The sequence below is a fragment of the Hakea prostrata genome, chromosome 2 (genome assembly GCF_041222555.1).
Source record: "Hakea prostrata isolate BN-2017 chromosome 2, UWA_Hpros_2, whole genome shotgun sequence".
NCBI lineage: Eukaryota > Viridiplantae > Streptophyta > Magnoliopsida > Proteales > Proteaceae > Hakea > Hakea prostrata.
The window spans coordinates 43,273,209-43,294,284 of NC_142601.1; the positions used below are offsets into that span (position 1 = coordinate 43,273,209).

The 21,076-nt window shown below is 35.2% G+C and overlaps 1 pseudogene; it reads left to right on the forward strand.

Moving 5' to 3' along the window:
- The first annotated feature begins 14,119 nt into the window (after window positions 1-14,119).
- LOC149024403 (polygalacturonase-1 non-catalytic subunit beta pseudogene) lies at window positions 14,120-14,980 on the forward strand (annotated as a pseudogene).
- Window positions 14,981-21,076: the final 6,096 nt, after the last annotated feature.

Below are 21,076 nucleotides of genomic sequence, written 5' to 3' on the forward strand. Positions count from 1 at the left end.
GGGGAAATAAATGGAAAAGTGAACGGGGTAGTTGGTTACCTTTAATGTTTCCAACCAACACTTGATTAAGTCTTCGGCACGTGATAGCCACAAACTTCTTCACCAACACGTGAGCTCTCCCCTTCATTCTAGGGTTGTGAGCCTCCTAACATTATAACAATCTCATCCATGAGGATATGGAGCCATTAAATAGGGTTCCTAGGGGTCAAAACACAAAATTTCCCTTGCTAAATTGAACCAACTGCCTTGGGTGGAGGTGAGTCAACCGACTAACCACCTCGACGGTCACTCCCCTCCCCCCTAAAATTGCATAGAATGGGTTTTTTTTGGTCCGGTTCATCTGAGACGTTTGTCAAACCTTGTAGAACAAGATAGGGGCTCTTATATGTGCTTGAGGACCTTCCTCGATTTCCATGAGTGAGAAAAATACCTTTCGAGTCTGTGTTCAAACTAGATCTTCTCACATAGTCCTTCAAAAGTGACTAAATCACCATCTTCACCATCCAAGCTCATAGATTTCGGTCCCATACCAATGGTCTCATTCTGGATGGCCCACAGTTGTCTCCTACTAGAACTGTGGTTTATCGGACTTGCAGGTTGGGTTTCGGGTTAGGATTCTCTTATATTTCAGATTCTCCCACCTAAAAAGAAATTTCATCCTTGAAATCTGCGGATACATGAGTTTCCAAAGGGGTAGGGATACTTCACTTTCATCTCCTCTTCCTTCTCCATGATGCTTCTTCAAGGGTATGATTCCGCGGTCAGAAATTCACCATCAGTATGGTCTAATTTCACAATTTCTTGTCCTTGCGATTCAGGATCTCTTCAGGCAACTCTTCATAGGTAAGATCCGCACCTAAGCCTTCGGGCTCTTGCTGTAGGAGGTGGTTTAGGTTCTCTATGCATTGCTGTAGCATAGAAACATGGAACACATCATGCACACTTGCTAGGGACGTAGGGAGGGCTAGCTGATTAGAAATTGGCCCAACCTTCTCAGTGATCTCAAATTTCCCAATTTACCTAGGGCTAAGCTTCCCTTTGATGTTGAATCTCTCATCACCCCCTTCATAGGTGATACCTTCAGAAAAGTCAGCCCTTCTGTCTACATAGGACTTTTGCCTAGACTAAGCTGTCTTGATCGTTTCTCTTATTATGTCTACCATAGCTCTGGTAACTTCTATCAATTTTGGACCCAAAATCTGACACTCTCTAGCTTCGTCCCAATATAGGGAAGTCCTATATGTCCATCCATACAATGCCTTAAACGGAGCCATTCCAATGGTTGACTATAGGCAAACTCCATTAATGCAAGGTGTTCATCCCAATTTCCACCCATATCAACCACATAAGCTCTAATGTGAAACCCAGTCCTAACCTTGACCCGGAAACCCTGTTGTTTGTAGTTCTGACAACCCGAAGTAAGGCAAGAAGTCAACTTTGGGCCATTTCAGTAGAAGACTTGGTGGCTGGATTGAAATCCATGAATGTTGATGTCATTGTTCCATTTATGGAAACTGCATCTTGTTGAAGATCCGAAACACTCACAACTAACTCCATTTCAAATCATTCACAAATCTCAACATTCCCACAAAGTTAGGTTCTCTCTAAGATAAAAATTCAGCAACTAGAAGAGATGGGAATCTCATCCTATGTGCTAGATTCGATCAGAACCAAAAGAAGACAGGTGCTTCCCAACCAAATCTACAACTGCAGAAATATCTCACCTAACAACACTCATGAATCATGGGAGAAATAAATGGAAAAGTGAATGGGGTAGTTGGTTACTTTCAATATCACCAACTGACACTTGATTTGGTCTTTGGCACATAATAGCCAACAACTTCTTCATTGACACATGAGCTCTCCCTCGTCCTAAGGTTGTGAGCCTCCTAACATTATAATAATCCTATCTATAAGGATAGAGAGCCATTAACAGGGTTTCCAGGGGTCAAAACCCAATTTTCCCTTGCTGAATTGGACCAACTGCCCCAACAGCCAACCCCCAAAAATTGCATAGAAAGGGTCTTTTTCATTCTGGTTCATCTAGGACGCATGTCTAACCTTGTAGAATAAGATAGGGGCTTTTACTTGGGCTTGAGGAACTCCGAAAGCGGTTTTCACGAGTGAGAAATCCACCTTCTGAGGCCATCCAGGTTCAAACCAGATCTTCTCCCAAAGTTTTTCAAAAGGACTGAATCACCTTCTTCACCATCCAAGCTCATGGAGTTCCGGTCCCATGTAATGATCTCAATCTATAAGGCCTACACTTGTCTCTTACTAGAATTGTGGGTTCTTGAACCTGCAAGTTAGGTTTTGAGTTCGGATCCTAGGGGAGTTCACACATAAAGCCGTCACACTCCTAGATTGCACTCCTCCATTGGTACATATATTCCTCCAAGCAACTCTATATGAGCCATGATCTAAGCTTTCGTAGTAGAAAAATATTGCCATCTGATCCTAATAATATTCTAAGGTAACATAAAGATGTTGATCCAATAGCTAATAATCTATTGGATTTTGTTTTCAGAATGATATAATATAATATAATATATATGTATGTTTCAAAATTGTTAAAACTCTATCTCCCATAGTTTTTATTTTAGGACTCTTGTTGACTTGCATTTGTGGGACTTTCGTGGATGGAAAGATTTCAATCAAGCTATTGCCAATTTGGCATATATAAGGTAACCAATTTACCAAATTTATTTTAGTCTCACATTGGATGGATCTCAAATAATACTGTTAAAATTAATAATTGTTTCTAAGTGGGATTTGTGCTGGAAGAAAAGTATGTACTACATGCGCTAAGCCAAGTCAAGCTCGGCCGGGTAGTGGCCATGGCCAGTGGACCCTAGTCTCACCATGCCATGCAATATATAATATTATTTAATTAATATTCATAAATTTATGAGTAGGAAAAACCCATTTCTAGGGTTTGTTGTGGAGAGGTGACAGTCAGTCACAACTATTTCTCTTACAGAGGTGATCTTACGACCAGATACCATCCTACCTAGGGTGTCCAAAACGAGTTGGGGTATGGTAATTGAATCCAACAAGTGTTATTTTACTAATTTTGAGAACCTAGTTTTCAAAAAGAAAAACCTTTCGTTTTTTTTTTCCCCTTCCCTTCCTATGTTGTACTACCTTCGTATCTCCTTCACAAGTATAATCTGTTGGAGTACAAGCCTTCAAATCTAAGGAGTTGTTGTATCTTGGAGGCGAGGACACCAAGGTCAACCCAGTCTGCACTTAAAGGGGGCGTTCTAATACCTAAAAGAAGGTATTGTCCAATATGCCTCAACTCCCCCAATTCGAGTTCTTGTTTCTATTGTGGTTTCATTTCTTCTTCAACATACGGGTAAGTGCTTCTGACATAAGAATATCTTACTGTAATGGTTCTTTCTTTATTTGATTTGATGATATTGGTATGTCTTATATGATGCCTATTGTATTCTGATTCTAATATAACCCCCTCTAAGACTGATCAAATAAGGGTCAATCTCCTGGTAGATGACAGTGTATGAGTACTCCAAACATTATGTCTGCCTTCTATTTCATGATCAAGCTTAATTGTAAACTCATCTCCAAAAGGTCGTTTTGAAGTCAGAGGTACCTTAGGTACTTGAGGCAAAGATCCAACTGAAAACCTGTATATTCATGTGGGTGTATTTGCAAAAATAATTGTAGACTTGTTTTAAGTCACCAACAAACTAGATTGGCTGGAAAATTCCTTAACAATGCATTAAGAGAAAAAACATTGGATCTAGAAGAGCTTCCAAAAATAAAAAGTTGTCAGCAAAACAAATAGAGGTGATACTCAGATCCTCACAAGAGGGGTGAAATTCAAAATTCCCAAAGAAGGAATTAGTAAAGACCTGGTGCACCAAATTGAATAGAAGGGGTGACATGAGACAATATGTGAAGCATGAGCCATACTCAACATAATTGTATAATGAATTGTAAACTTTAGTACATCTCTTTACTAATTGTGTTAGTGTATTTGTGTTCTCTTTGCATATTTACATTAGTTTATATGAATTTTCCAAACTTCCAGTTTTGCCCACATATAGCCGGACATGTGCCAATTATAAACTTTAGGTTAGGTGATGTTTTAGGTCAAAATAACACTCCCAATGTGTTTATTGGCCTCAAATTAGGTTACACGTCAAATTTCAGGTCAAAATGACCTGAAATACCCTTCGAAACAGGGGTTCAATTTTTCATCGAACCCCTACCAAAAGTCGGTCGGCTTTCGGCGATATGTCGCCCATGTCGCCGTGTCGCTGGGGGGCGACACGGCGACATGGGTCGACATTTCGAACTTTGGTCACAACCAATTTCTAGGGATAGGTGGGGCCCACATCACCAAAACCCTACCAAGGCATGTGGCAATTCACATTACCTATTAAATGTACTATCAGAGTATTACCATAACAAGACAAAAACATGGGCACCCTAACTGATGACACCAGTCCTACTCTTTCACAATATGTACAAAGCATTAAAGTGCTAGCTTAAATTACAACTATCATTGTCCTTTCCTTAGAGATAGATATATACATATCACCAGATAAACTTTAAATTCTATTGAACTAAACAAGAAATCATCACCTTCGTATCAATCCCATTGCCTTTATTCTAGGCCTAGGTCTCTATTGACATTAAGAGTAATGAGCTTCACAAGCCTAATAAGCAATATGCACAATATGCATGCAACATTGTGTATTAAACAAGCAACTCATTCCAATTTTCTTTATAATATTTACTTCAATTTTCAGTTCTATTGCAATCACAAATTTTATTTTTATTCTTTTCCCTTTTCAATTCGTTACTTTCATTGCCTCTTTAACTCTTCGGCCAAAGCTTCCCTATAGAGAGGATACCTTAGTCTAATCTACACAAGTGGCATCTATCTCAGTCTAGTCCCCCAACAATCAAAATTGATTCCAAGAAAACAAACCCAAAGTAGCAGATCATTCTCTTCATTCTTCCTCAGAGCAAGTCTAGGCATGCATGGTCTTAGGATGAGAGCAGGGGTGGAGCCAGGATTTAACATCCTTCGCCTTGACCAACACACAACATCTTGCGAAAAATAATAGCTCTCAATTTTTCATGCGTTGGTCCACACAAATGGGAGTACCAATTACCATGGAGATGGTACACAAAGGCTGTTTCCCCACCAGTCAAAGTTGATTCCAGGAAAATGAACCCAGAATAGTAGTTGCTTCTCTTCTTTCTTCCTCAAAGCAAGTCTACGTGTACATGGTCTTAGGAAGAGAGTAGGGGCAGATCGAGCTAGGATTTAACATCTAGGGGTGGTGGACAAATATTGATTAAAAATCTATACCAATAATATTAAAAGAAAAATAGTACCACAACTAAGAAACCATACTTCAAGATCAAGATGCTTCTTCTATTCTTCGACCTTGGTAGTGCTAAATTGTGCACTTTGATTTCTACAAATTTGCCCAATACCCTAAAAGCTAATTATTAAAAATGACCTTGTTACCCATTGTCTTTACTGCTACACATTTTTTTCAATCGAGGGGGTCAAGTGTTTTGGTAATTCACACGTGGAAAGAGGGCCAAAAGGGTCTCTCTGGGTAAATTTCAAAAATGGCATAGGTGGGGGGAGGGTACTTACCCCTTGGCCCTAGGAAAGTTTCACCAATGGATGAGAGGGCAGGAGCCAATTGTACATGGACCTTGAGAAAAGACCTATTTTGTGAGGAATGTGTCTTGAAACACAAAGATGAAGATGCCTATATCTAAGCCATAGACTAGAACGCCACCAACTTGTCCCCATTTTACCTATGTGTTTTGCTTCATTGAGATGATGCTGTTTCTTGACCAAAAACATACTTGATAAGGGCCGACTCCCAACCAACTTTTTCATCCGTAAGGAATTCCCATTGATACATTGCCTTCTTCCTTCCAAAGGCGAAGCAAGGATTGAACATTGGGGGGCAAATAATGAGTCTAGATCACCTCTCTCTTAGACGAGGACTAATGCCTTTTCACCAACATATTGTGTGGGCCCATGTAGAATCCACTGTGGGTCCCAACTCTGAATTATGTTATCATATTCGGACATGGAGTGCATATAAAAATATAGATAAATTAATAGGAGAACTAAAATATAGATACCATAATTACAGATAAATTATTCAAAATATATTGAAATAAAGCATAGAGGCTAAAATTCTACAATTAGATTACCATTTAAAACTTTAAAAATTCATGAAAGAAAGAAGGTAGGGAAGAAATTATGAAAGAAATTGTAGGAGGAAAGATAGATTTGAAATGTATTAACTAAATATGGGGAAAAAAAAAAATATGGGGAAAATAGTCAATTTTCATAAATTAAGTAGGAAAAAAAAATTCAATGGTTATGATAGATCTAAAAAAATCAGTGGCTAAAATTCTATACACTAATGAAACTTAAAATTTAAACTGTGTTATAAAATAAAGAAGATATATTGAATACAAAGAAGAAAGACAAGATGAGTTCAGCCCTTCTATTGAGTTAGTCATTACATATTTATAATGCAACTATCATCTTCTCTGATATAGTAATATCAGAGTCTACAAAGAAATACAATATATGATTCTCATATATAATAAGATAATCTTGATATGGAAAGATAGATAGTCGCCCAAGATAGAAGGTGCATAGAATGGAAATATTGACTGTCAACATTATGTAATGAGATGGCAGTGATCTTCAATAATATGGGAATGTGAATCACTAAGATTGCATCCTGAGGTAGTTGAGATCTTCAATTGGAAATACAATCTCTTTGAGGGTAATAGACATCCATAAATAAATATTATTTATAACACTCCCCCTTAGATGTCCATCAATAGATAATGTACCGCGTTAAAATTTTACTAAGAAAAAATCCTGTGGGAAAAAATCTTAGTGAAGTAAAAAGAGTATACATATCTGAATAATACGTATTGGTAGCTGCCTCATTAAAAACCTTACCAGGAAAACCCAATGAGACAAAACCTTGGTGAAGGAAAAAAGAGTGTAGCATGTATTTTATTTTGCCTGATAATAACATCATTGAATATCTTTGAATACGCACATTCCAATATTATATACCAGCTTCTCAAAATTTGAAGTAAGCAATCCCTCAATAAATAAATCTGTCGAATTATCACTTGAACAAATTCAATGAACATCGATTTCACCATTTTGTTGAAGATCCTGAATGAAGAAGAATGTCGGTGAAATATGTTTCGTTCTATCTCCTTTGATGTATCATCTCTTCAATTGAGCTATGTATGTTACATTATCTTCATATAATATCGTTGAAACTCATTCTTCTAGTAGAAGACCGCATGCTTCATGAATGTGTTGTATTATTGATCTTAACCTAATATATTGTTGGCTTACTTTATGAATCACTATTATCTCTATATGATTTGAAGAAGTGACAACTATAGTTTTTGAACACCATAAAATAGCTAACATTCACTTATGAATAAATAGCCTGTTTGAAATCTAGTTTTATGTAGATTAGATAAATATCCTGCATTTGCATAACAAGTTGATGTTTACATTCATAAAATAATATTAGGTCAATCATTTCACGAATGTACTGAAATATAGACATAATGTTAATAATTCCTCGATTGCATTAAGATATGATACTTTAGAACCAAGAAATTCTTAATTCGAAATGAATATTTCTTTACATTGAATGATCTTATAATCATTGAGGTACTCAATGGATGTACTTTATCTATGTAAAATCACTTCAAAATATTCTCTGTATAAATTTATTGATAAAGGAATATTTCATTCTTCAAATGTTCAATTTACAAGTTAAAACAATACATTGTCTCATCAAAAATTTTCATTTCAACTTTCTTCAAATAATCTACTACTTTTCGAAATTCTTCAGGATTTTGGATGATATCAACATATACATTTTTTATAACAAAGTTAAATCCGTATCTTTTAATAGAGGCACAATAATAAATTGGATCATTTTTATACCTTTCATTTGGTAAATATCCACTAAGGAAATTATACCATATATGCTCTGATCATCTTTGAAGCTTTATTGAACAAACTTCCTAAGAATTTTATGTGCTTCAGGCATTTTGAATCCTTTCAGAGATTTCCATATAAATTTTATACTTGAGTGAGCCATATAAATAGGCTGTAATAATATCCATTAGATGCATGTCAAAATTTTCATATACTGTCAGACTAATAAGATATCTGAAGGTGATTGCATCCACCACAAAAGAACATGTTTCCATGTAATCAATGTCAGGCCTCTGCGAAAATTCTTGTGCCATAATTCATGTTTTATATATCACAATTTCATTTCATTTTTTGCACGAAAACCCATTTGTACCCCCACTGGCTTTATACCTTCAGATGTTGGACTACAGGTCCAGAAACTTTAATTTTTCAAGCGAATTCAATACTGCTTGAGTTGCGTCTTTACATTTTGGCCAATCATTTCTTCATTACATTCGTCAACAAATTTGTGTTCAAGATCCTCGTCTTATTGCATTATTTCAACAATAACATGATATGCAAAAATGTTTTCGACAACTTTATATTTTCGGTTCCAACTTTTTCCTGCAATGACATAACTACATAACTAATCGAGATCTCTTCATTATTTTCAGGTACCTGAACCTTTTCTTGGATTTTATAGAAAGTTATGTCTTCAAGATTTTCATAATCAATTGTCTACATATTATGACCATCTTGATCATTTACTCCTTTCCTTTTCTAGGATTTTATTCTTAGAACCGATTGATCTTCCAAGTTTTAACCGTGGTTTAATTTCATTTGCACTGATAGATTGTCCTGCTGGAACTTCAATCATGATTGAAACATTTGCAGTTGGAATATGAAATTTATTAACTTTTAGCAGGTCACAAAATCTGGCAGTTGATTTATAATATTTTATAAATGCATTATCTTTTCAACTTCGAGTTCACATTGCTCAGTGTGAGGATCAAAATGAGATAATAATAATGCATTCCAATCAATCTCTTTTTTCAACTATTTATTCTCTCCCTCTCATGTTGGAAAAACTAATTCATCAAAATAATAATCAACAAATCTTGCTTTAAATAGATCTCCTACACTTGTTTAGATATTGAATTATATAAGGAGATTTATATCCAACATATATTCCCAACTTTGTATGGGAACTTATCTTTGTGCGCTTTGGTGGAGCAATTGGAACATAAGCTGCACACAAAAAAAATTCTAAGATGAGAAATATTTGACTTTATGACTGGTCATAAACCAATTATAATAGGGAGAATTTATGACAACTTGTTGGCCAGATGCATATAAATAATGCTGCATATAAATCTTCATGTCGAGATTTTGTTCTCATAAACAATGATTTAGCTATTAATTGGATACATTCAATAAATGATTTTGCTAAACCATTTTGAATATAAATATAAAGAACAAGCTATTCAATTATGATCTTAATTGTTATACAATAATCATAAAACCTAAGATATAAATTCACCAGCATTATCAAGACAAACAATCTTTATTTTATAATTCATAAATTGTACTCTTAGTCTAATTATTTGAGCAAACAATCTCACAAATACCAAATTACGAGTTCATAATGAACATACATGTGACCATTTTATAGATGCATCTATTAAAATCATATAGTATTTGAATGGTCCATATGATGGGTGAATGAGCTCATATATTTCACCATTTATATCTTTCAAATACATAGAATGTTTAATCTCAACTTTAGCTAGTGAATATCTAAATGATAAATTTCTCTTGAGAACAAGCAACACAAGAAAATTCACTTAATTGAAGAATCTTCTGGTTCTTAAGTAGATGACAAATGAATTTTCAATAATTTTTCGCTTCATACTTGATTCGGGATGGTCTAATTGATCATGCCAAATAATAAAACTATCAGAATCAATGTTCTTTTGATTTACTCAAGCATGTGTTTCAACCATGCGAATATTCGTGTAATACAAATTGAGAGAAAATATCGAACATTTTTGTAGAAATATATAGATATTCACTTTTACCATTATTTGTAGTCTCAATCTGATAATAACTTCGAAACTTAATAAGTTTCTTTGAGACTTACTACAAAATAATGCATTATTTATTGCCAATTTGATATCTCAAATAATAATATATTAGCTCTTTTAGAAATTTCACTTATACTACCAATTATTGTATGAACATTAGCTTCCGCATCATCAAATAAGAGAAACTTTTTTTTTCTCAATATAATATGCATCATAGCATATTAAGAAATATTCATATTCTTCATCAAAATGAAACAAAATACATTAAAAGATATATAGAAATCAATAAAAAAAAAATTAGAAAGGAAAAATATTAAATTTAAGATAAACTAACATATGATATGAGATTTGAGGAGAAAAGAATTACAAAATAATATAATATCAATTTTATTTTTATTTGAACTCTAATAACATAACCAAATCTTCAATTATTATCTTCAAAGGAATTTGCAGCATCTAGATATGTAGTATCTGTGAGGCATCAAAATTATCCCTTTTATAGGCAAAAATTGTTAAAGTATCATGATTTTGAAAAATTCAATTTATCTCCACATTATTTTTATTTCTTTAATTATGTCTTGACAAAGCCTAATTAAATATTGTGGAGTATGACAGATACATGTCTAATGGCTTTCATACTATATCGATAACAAATATTATCTTCACTCCTTAAAGAATTATATTGATAATCATTATTATTCTCTTATTTATTTCCATCATAATGACAATAATTATTTCGTCTTTTGCTTCGTCTTCTTCCATAGTCATGACCATAAATATAATTTTGCATTCTTTTAGGCATATCATGAATTGCTACATTCACTTCAGAGAATAGTGCAGTACTAATAATACGAGCTTCATGACTTTTCATTAACAATTCATTATTTTACTCAACTACAAATAGGCATAATATCATTCAGAGCAGTACTAATAATACGAACTTCATGACTTTTCATTAATAGTCCATTATTTCTTAAAACTCATTTTACAATATTGCTATTATAACAACAAATATGAAACTTGAAAATTTGCTAACATATTTTCATCAATAATATTTTCTCAACATAATTTCAATAGAGAATTAATTTAAAAAAAAAACTGCAGAACTGTATTTATTTACAGTTTCAAATCTTGCAACTTTATTTGCAGAATTATATTTACATTTTCAATTCTTACAACTTTATGTGCATCTGTAGAACTGTACTCATTTACAGTTTCAAATCTTGCAACTTCATGTACATCTGCAGAACTGTACTCATTTACAGTTTCAAATCTTACAACTTCATGTGCATCTACAGAACTGTATTCATTTATAGTTTCAAATCTTGCAACTTCATGTGCATATATAGAACTGTATTCATTTACAGTTCAAATCTTGCAACTTCAGGTGCATTTAACAATATTTATGATGCAAAATTAACAACTACTATATACAATAAATAAAACCAGTATGTTTAGATTGGTTAATGATAAACCACAATTATTAAGGCAACCTAATATATTATTTGATTTTTATATTCAATAAAACACATACATTTTTATCACGATGCACTTACCTTACAAGATGGACAATGCAAACTCATCCATTGTTTACAGAAATGCGCAGGGAGGTCGAACATTCTTTTCACCTCGGAATAGAAAACATAATGATATATAGCTTCTCGTCTTTCTTCTCAAAACGCAATACTTTGAGCGGAGTCGTTCACAATTACTTTGAGCGGAATCATGCTGATAACATGCTATAAAATAAAGAAGATATATTGAATATAGAGAAGAAAGACAATATGAGTTCAGCCCTTCTATTGAGTTAGTCAATTACATATTTATAATGGAACTAGCATCTTCTCTGATATAGAAATATCAGAGTCTACAAAGAAATACAATATATGATTCTCATACATAATAAGATAATCTTGATATGAAAAGATAGATAGTCGCCCAAGATAGAAGGTGCATAGAATGGAAATATTGACTGCCAACATTATGTAATGAGATGGCAGTGATCATCAATAATATGGGAATGTGAATCACTAAGATTGCATCCTGAGGTAGTTGAGATCTTCAATTGGAAGTACAATCTCTTTGGAGGTAATGAACATCCATATATAAATATTATTTATAACAAACTGTTATTAGAAGAATGGATTTTAGGAGGAAGTTTAGGAATTCTTCAAAGCGGAACTAATAAAACTTAAGATTTAAATTGTTATTTGACAGAATTGAAAGTTGAGAAAGTTTAGGGATTCTTGAAAGTAGGGGGGCAAATAATGTATTTCACATATACAAAGAGAAAATCAAGAAAAAATACAAATAATATGAAAACTTAAAAAACAATCGAGGGGTCCCGTCAGCCCCCTTAGTAGCTCTACCTCTGCATCCTTCCATCAACTGTCACCGGCTTCATGAATGGAAGTGAACCATCATCGTCTAAATTTCTAATGTCAACAAGAAGACCCACCTTGACTTCTATGCATTTGCCTCATATGATAATCAAAGACCACCGGAGGCGCTCTTCCACTGGCCAGGGAGCGTAGTGGGAAACTTCAGGTCAAAGCTTACTATAATCTAAGAATCATGTTTTTGATCAACTTGTTTTGGTAGGAACAATGTCAGATTTCTTGATACATTCATTAAACTCTCCGAACAATGACCAAAATGAATTTTGGCCATAATTCATAATAAGTGTTGACCGCTTTATGATTTCACTATTCTTTTGAATAAATCTAAATAAATAAAGTCTATAAATCCAACCAAAGTACTGTAGAAACATTTTTGTGTCTGAAAATGAGAATGAAGAAGATACCAAAAAGAGCCTTTATAATTTAGGGCCTTCTTGGTATCAATCTCATTGTCATTTTCTGACGTTTTTCTGTTATGATATGTTTGGTATCCATTTTAAATCCTATTCTGTTTTAAAAAAAATAAAGACCCAAAAAATCATAATAGATTTTTTGTCTGTTATTAGTTTGGGTCAAAAAATTATTATACTTATTTTTATGCAAGTTAAAATCCAAATGCAGATTAGGGATATAACAGCAAACATACATTCCCCTTATGAAAACTCTATTGGTTTTCCTTTATCTCACTCTAAACCTTAATGATCTATTCTCAATTTTCATTACCACTTGTTATCGATTTTTCATTTTAATATATTAAACTTATTTTTCAGACAAAAATTATCAAACTATTTTTCAGATTCTTGCATTCATTTCTTTTCAATAGGTAAAATAATGAAAATTGATACCCAAGAGGACCTTAAAGACCCCTTCTATAATTTCAAAAGCTCATATCTCCATTTACTGGATTCTACTTTACACTTCCACCCCCAAAAAGAAAAGCAGAAAAAAATTCCTTGTTTTAACTAAATACTTTTCTCAAATTTTTCCTTACATTGTGATTAATGGTCAAGCCCAAAGCCAACCATGTGGGATGTTACTTGACCTAAAAAATATATGGTTAAGGTTCTTTACAAAAGAAAAAAGAAAAAAAAATCTCCATAATTAAATAGCACTTTTAACATCCACGTTTTCTTATTTTTATTGAGGTGGTGCCATTTTAAAAAGGATTAAAAATATAATTTTTGTTTAGTTAGAAATGTTAGAAAAAATAATGTGAAATGTAATTCTTTGAAGCCTGCCAGTCATTTTGTTTTCTTTATCACCTAACTTTCTAGTGGTACTATAGAATTTTTCTATCGATATAAATTCAACCCCCACCCAAAGTGCATTCAACAAAACCATCGTCTCGACTCTTTCCACTCTCTGCTTCAGTTCAACATGAGGCATTGTATTTCGTTGCTTGGCCTTCTGATGGTAACATTCTTGAGCGTAAGAGAAACAAATTTTTTTCTTCCTTGTTTGTTATGTTTAACATGGTTATTGCCTTCATGTTTTACCTTTATTATCTGATGTGTTATTTTTATCCTATAAAACTGTAGGGTTTTCAAGCTAATACAATCGACTTTTCACAATATTGGGAAGATCATATTGGTCAGCCACTCCCTCCACATTGGTTAGTTGCAAAGGCTTCTCCATTAAGCCTCCAACAAGCAACAATGTACATAGAAATCATAGAGAGAAATGAATTGGCTTCCAGCCTACATTTGTTCTGTAAGCAGGCTAATGTTGCTTGTTCTACACATTCTTTGGTGAAGAAAGCAATGAGTTACACATCCCTACCACCAATAGCCAAGTGGAATCATGTTAAAGAGAAATATGATGAAGTTCCAAATGAAATACCCCTGTCAATTGCCAGCCAAGGAGGATTGCCATATTTTCGAGAGTCAATGGTGAAACGGGGAGCTCATATCCTCGTTCCTGATCTAAGGGACCCAATTTCATACAAATCATTCTTACCTCGATCTGTCACATCAAAAATTCCATTTTCCTCCACCAAGATAGGGGAACTGAAGAAGCTTTTTGGAGTGGTGGATGGGTCAAACATGGACAAATATATTCAAGAAAGCCTCAAAACATGTAAAGAAAGCCCTGTTCAAGGTGAGTTTAGAATTTGTGTGACCTCTGCTGAGGATCTCATAGATTTTGTTGTCGAAGAATTGGGGCACCAAATACGTGTATGGGGTACTGAGAGCATTGAAGGATCTTATGAGAATGTAACAATTGGAACTGTGAAAGTTATCCATGAAAACATCTCAGAACCACCAGTTTTATGTCATAGTATGCCATTTCTGTTTCAAGTCTATTACTGCCATGTTTTGCAGAATATAAAAGTGTATGCAGTTGATATACATGCTCAAATGAAAGTTAACCATGCCATAATGGCATGCCACTATGATACGTCGAAGTGGAATCCAAATAGTATTGCTTTTAGGCTACTAGGTTTTGGCCCAGGACTAGTTGAAGTATGTCATTGGATAAATGAGAATGGACTGGTTTGGACAAAGACTATAACTTGAATAGCATTTGGAGATTTAATTATATTCTTGTTCTCTTGTGTGTCTTACATGTTACTGATGATGCTACTTGAAAATAATGTCCTATTTTCACTTTCTTATTATGTCTATCAATTTTCTTCAATTTTCTAATATTAACTGGTTCTTCAAATGTATATAGCATGTAGGTGAGAACTCAAAACACCACTGGCTTTAGTACATCCCCCACGACACATGACCAATTCTAAGGTATAGAAGGAAGTCCAAAGCTAGTGCTTGCCATGCAATTGTTTCTTAATAAAGGGTCTTTTTTTTCTTGGGGTGCACCTCAATAGAGGATTTTGAGAGCTTTACATAAAAAAGCATAAGAACATTAAATAATAATAAAAATAACAAAGAAGGATTTGGAGAAAGAATCAAGGTTGGGTGGAGTATTTGAGTAAGGATATATTTGATGAATGACAGATTTGGGGATTCAAGCTTGAAGGGAGTAAATTCTTCAAGAGCCATTTCTTTTATTTTATGCATTTCAATCCTTGTTTTAGGGTTTTGGGCAGATCACAATTTGATATATTGGAGTTTTCATAAGCCAGCCACTGTTGCTCAACCCAGCACCTAACCTAAATGTTTAGCAATTTGCATCCACTACCACAAAGTTCGCTTAGATTCAACTTCTACTTAAGGAGCTACATTTTTTCCTGTCATTCATTCTGATTCTTTGATGTTACATTATTGGCCATTTATCTCACAATTAGGGGTGTAAATGGATAACCGAAATCCGCTCCCGAATTCGAATCCGCATTCATTTAGTGGTATCCGAATCCGTCCGATTACTAATAGGATGAAGATGTGGTATACCCCTTTCTTACTAATTATTATTAGATTAAGTTACTTATTTGGTTTTATTTTTCTTAATTTTATAATTTTTTTACTTGAGATATGTTACTATTTTTATAGACTTTCTACTAAATAACTACCAAAGTTGCTAAATTCTTAAATTTCAAACCTAGCCTCACAAATAAAATTTTTAAGATGTCAACAGGTAGTCAAAAACTTATATTTAATCTGTATACATGCCCATTTACAAGAATTTACTTAAGAAAAAAATTATTTGATTATCATCCGATACCGATTGAATACATCCGAAAACCGATAGGCGAATCCATCCGAATATAATAGGATGCAGATATGGTATTACCACTATACGATTTGAATCTGATCCGTTTAGACACCTACTCACAATGACTTTAGCATTCCATTCACCAACAAAGCATATGCCAAAATACTTTTCACTTCATCATTAACAAACTAGCAAAAAGGAAATATTGATATGCCATTCATCCCAACAAGAAAAATCAACTGACAGATATATTTACTGAACTTGAGTCTAAAGTGGTCTATAAGGGACAAATTCACTTTTTTTTTTGTTGGGGGGGGGGTGTTGTGGGATTTGGACAAAAGAGATTTTATAATAAGAACAGAAAATAATTGCAAAATCCCCTAGAGTCCTAACCTGATAACCCTTTGTTTCTGATCCAAGAACTCGAAGTGCTAGTAGAAAACAACTTTGGCTTATTCGAGTTTAAGCGATGGGTTCAGAAATTGAACCTATGACACGGACGAGATAGGAGATGACCCGGCCACCGTAAATGATTTTGGAAGGAGAGAGAAAGCCAACCCAAATGGCTTAGGAATGTGGATTTGGCATGCACAAAAATTGAGGTTGGAATGCCTAGGTAAATGTTACCATTTAGTCAAGCATGTTTAGAGGAGTCTCCAGACCAAAGCCCGACGGAAACCGTATTTGGATGAAGAAGTTGAAGAGGCGGTCTCTCTAAGGTTGGTCCAATTAGTTAACCGCCCCCACCCAAAAAAGGATATTTCCGAGAATTTGAGTCTTGAAGCCCTTACTATTCTTATGTCTCTCAAAAGAATATTTTATGTTCTTGGAGGATAAGAGCTTGGGAACTTTTGGGGTCTTTGCAAGATTGGTGGTGCCAAAGGGCAAATCACAAAGATAATCGCATATTGAGATAAGGAAACCTCTAAAACACTTTTTGCAACTATTCTTTTGAAATATTTAAGATGGTTGGTAGCACTGATGGTGGTGATTGTAGTGGTTAGTTGAAATTGAATGATTGTTTATGTTTCCCATCATGTCTCTAACCCCAATGAGTGGTGATTTATGATATTTTCCCCATTTGTTTTTGAATCATCATCTCAGAGATGCCAGTGAGCAACTCTCTGTTATCTAATTTGGGGGGGGGGGTTACGATCAGAGACTTTTTTGGGTGTTTCGAATAGTGATTTTGGGCATAAATATTGTTCCACTGAAGCTTTAAACCCCCCCCCCCCCAAATGAGAGTTTTGATAAGCAATAGGATGACCAAGCTGTTCGCAGCCTAGGGAGTAATCAACCGGTCCTAGTAGATTTTGAACCCGGCCCTCCTTAAGTCTGATCGAATGACTTCATTCGAAGTCCAATTTTTGTTCAATTTGGTTCCAAATTGTAATTCAATTATTTTACATGATTTTGCTAGGTCGTAGGTGATCATTTGGCTTATCAATTACTCACATTTGGGTTTCTTAAAGAATACTAACACTGTGATAGGTGATCAATTCTACGTATTCATGTATCTAATTTTTGTTCTATCTCATGATTATCATGCTTGTTGTGTGATTGTGCAACTTTCATGTAGGGCATACATGTATGGGTAGTAACATTAATTAATATTTTATTCGTCACCTTGTTATTTACTTTCAGTTATAGTTATGATGATATGATGCGAATGAAAGGATAATGTATTCTTAGATAATCTACCCAGAGTTGTGGGTTCACCCCTTGCTTTTGGTACCTTACATTTTATATAGACTATGTATGTGCATATGTTCTAGGTGTCTAGATGCATGGTTAGAAAACCATATCATGCCATTACCCTTTTGGCAAGGGTATTAAAGCCAAGTGACTCATGACAACAGTTAGGTTGTGGTTACCCAATAGCCTATTGTAATAGGTAAGAGGACACAAATAGACCTCGAGTCATTCCTGGTAGAGTTGCATATAATAAGGGGCTCATGGGCACCCAATAGCCTATTGTAGTAGTTGAGGGGATATAAGGTAGCCTGCCTATTATATGTAGATGACCATAGGGTTAAGGGAGGTAGTCCAAGTTGGTTGGTGTCATAGGTTGTGACTTTTCCTAGATAGGTGAGGATATCAGACTGAGTTGGCTAATGCCATAGGAAGGATATCCGAATCCAGGATGACAAAATGACATAAATGACCTCTTGCATTGGGCTAGGAAGTTCCCTGACACGTGCCAAATCTCATGAGAATGGTCGTGGAAGATAGTGTGGCCCTAATCCCCAACCATGGTCAATGATTGAATTGTTATTACCCTACCTAGTTCATTCACAACCTCTATTGTAATGAAGCTCAGAAGATCTTGTGTGCTAAACAGAGACTACAGCATGAGGCTAATGCTTGGTGGAGCACTACTCGGCCGATTTTGGAAGCATTACATCAGAATCTTACCTGGAAAATCTTCAAAGAGGCCTTCTGCAATAACTATTTTCCTGAGTCTATGAGAGATGCTAAGGAGTCTAAATTCATGGATCTCATTTAGGGATCTAGTACAGTCCTTGAGTATCAGTAGAAACTTGAAGAGTTGTTCTTTTTTTCCCCTGAAGCATCAAGAGGTGATCTTGAGAAGGCGAAAATTTCTTCAAGGGCTTAAGACCATCGCTGAAGACTTATCTTGCTATTCAGCCGATTGAGGGATATGCTTAGATGGTGCAGAATACCAAGAAAGTGGAAGATAATGAGAGAGAGCATTATCAGCTCCAGAGATCAGTAGCGAATCGGAACAATCTGGTGGACCATAACCGAAGATTCTCTAGGCCTGCTCCATATCCTACACCTTCTTTTCAACATAAAGGTGCTACTTCGGTTTTAGCTCTGGGCTCGAGCTATGGATCTAGCATTGGATTGGTACATCCTGCTGTGGGAAGTTAAGGTACAAGACCGGTGTATGCTAATCCTCTTCCAGTGATGAGTAATCAAAGATCTATCGTTCCTACGTCAGCAGCTCCCGTTGGCATTAGGGATGTTACTTGCTTTAACTATGGAAAGGCGGGTCATTACTCCTGTAATTGCACTCATAAACCTAATCCTCAGGTGTCAGCTATGACGAAGACTGCTAAGAATGCTCAGGCAGGAAAAGTTTTTAGTGTTACTGGTACTAAATCCAAGACAGATCATGATGTGGTGACAGGTATTATTCGAGTATCGTCTACTTCTGTTTTTGTATTATTTGATAGTGGAGCATCTCATTCATTCATTGCATCTTCAATTGTGAATTGTATTCTTGTCACACTTATGAAACTCAAAAGAGGACTAGTTATTAGTCCTCTTACTAGATCTGTTGTAAGATTAAATGAAGTAGTTGAGTCTTGTCCAATAACTATAGCTGATAGAATTTTGGAAGTTCGGTTAGTTAAGCTTGATATGAAAGACTTTGATGTGATACTCGAAATGGATTGATTGACAAAGCATGGAGCTGTCATCCTTTGTTCTGAAAGGAAAGTGTTGTTCCATCCTAAAGATGCTTCTCCGTTCGAATATCAAGGCAACCAAAGGAAGCTGAGTAAGAAGATTGTTGCTGCGACGGTGAAAGTCAGAGAATGGACTAAAGATGTTGGACTACTCTCCTCTTTTGTAGATGTTTCAAAATGTACGAAGCAGTTGTCTGATATTGGGGTAGTCAGGGATTTCCCAGATGTTTTTCCTGATGATTTGTCTGGTTTACCCCTAGAGAGGGAATTAGAGTTTTCTATTGATCTAATTCTTGGAGCAGCCCCAGTTTTGAAAGCTCCGTACCGAATGGCTCCAACTGACTTGAAAGAACTCCAAACCCAATTGAATGAACTATTGGACAAAGGGTTTGTTCAACCCAGTATTTCACCTTGGGGAGCCTCGTTGTTCGTGAAGAAGAAGGACGGTAGTATGTAGATAAACATAGATTACCGAGAATTGAACAAGTTAACGATCAAGAATAAGTATCCTCTTCCTAGGATCAATGACTTATTCGATCAATTGAAAGGTGCTGCTGTTTTCTCAAAGATCGATCTGAGATCTGGATATCATGGTTGAGAGTAAATTTAGTGATATCTATAGGACGGCATTTAGGACCAGATATGGGCACTATGAATTCAGAGTCATGCCATTTGGTCTTACTAATGCTCCAGCAACATTCATGGATCTGATGAATCGAGTATTTCAGGATGTTCTAGACAAATTTATTATAGTGTTCATCAATGACATTCTGATATATTCAAAGAGCGAGAAAGAGCGTGTTGAGCATTTGACTTTTGCCTTGCAACGATTGAGAGAGAAGAAGTTGTATGCAAAATTCAGTGAATGTGACTTTTGGATGGTTATATTTTTGGGACAAAATGTTTCTGCTGAAGGTATTAAAGTTGATCCTATGAAGGTGAAAGTTGTGGCAGATTGGGGACAGGTCCAAGTCAGTCACCGAGATCCGAAGTTTTCTGGGTATGGCTGGTTATTATAGGCACTTTATTGAAAATTTCTCTAAACTATCGACTCCTATGACGAAGCTTACCAGGAAGGGAATCAAGTTTGAGTGGAATGAAGCCTGCAAAGAGAGTTTTCAAGAACTCAAAAAGAGGTTGACTAACACTCCAGTATTGACTATACCAGATGACTCTGGAGGTTTGATAGTGTATACGGATGCCTATAAGGTTGGTTTGGGCTATGTGCTAATGCAGCATGGTAAAATAGTAGCTTATACTTCAAGATAGTTGAAGAACTACGAGCGTAACTATCCGACTCCCGATTTGGAATTAGCTGCTGTGGTTTTTGCTCTGAAGATCTGGCGTCACTATTTGTATGGTGAGAAGCAATTTTCACTGACCACAAAAGTCTCAAGTATTTCTTCACCTAGAAGGAGTTGTATATGAGACAGGGGAGATGGCTAGAACTGGTGAACGACTATGATTGTGATATACAGTATCATCTAGGGAAAGCTAATGTGATTGTTGATGCTTTGAGTAGAAAGAGCAATCGAGGAAGTGTAGATCTGACATCTTTAAGTAAGC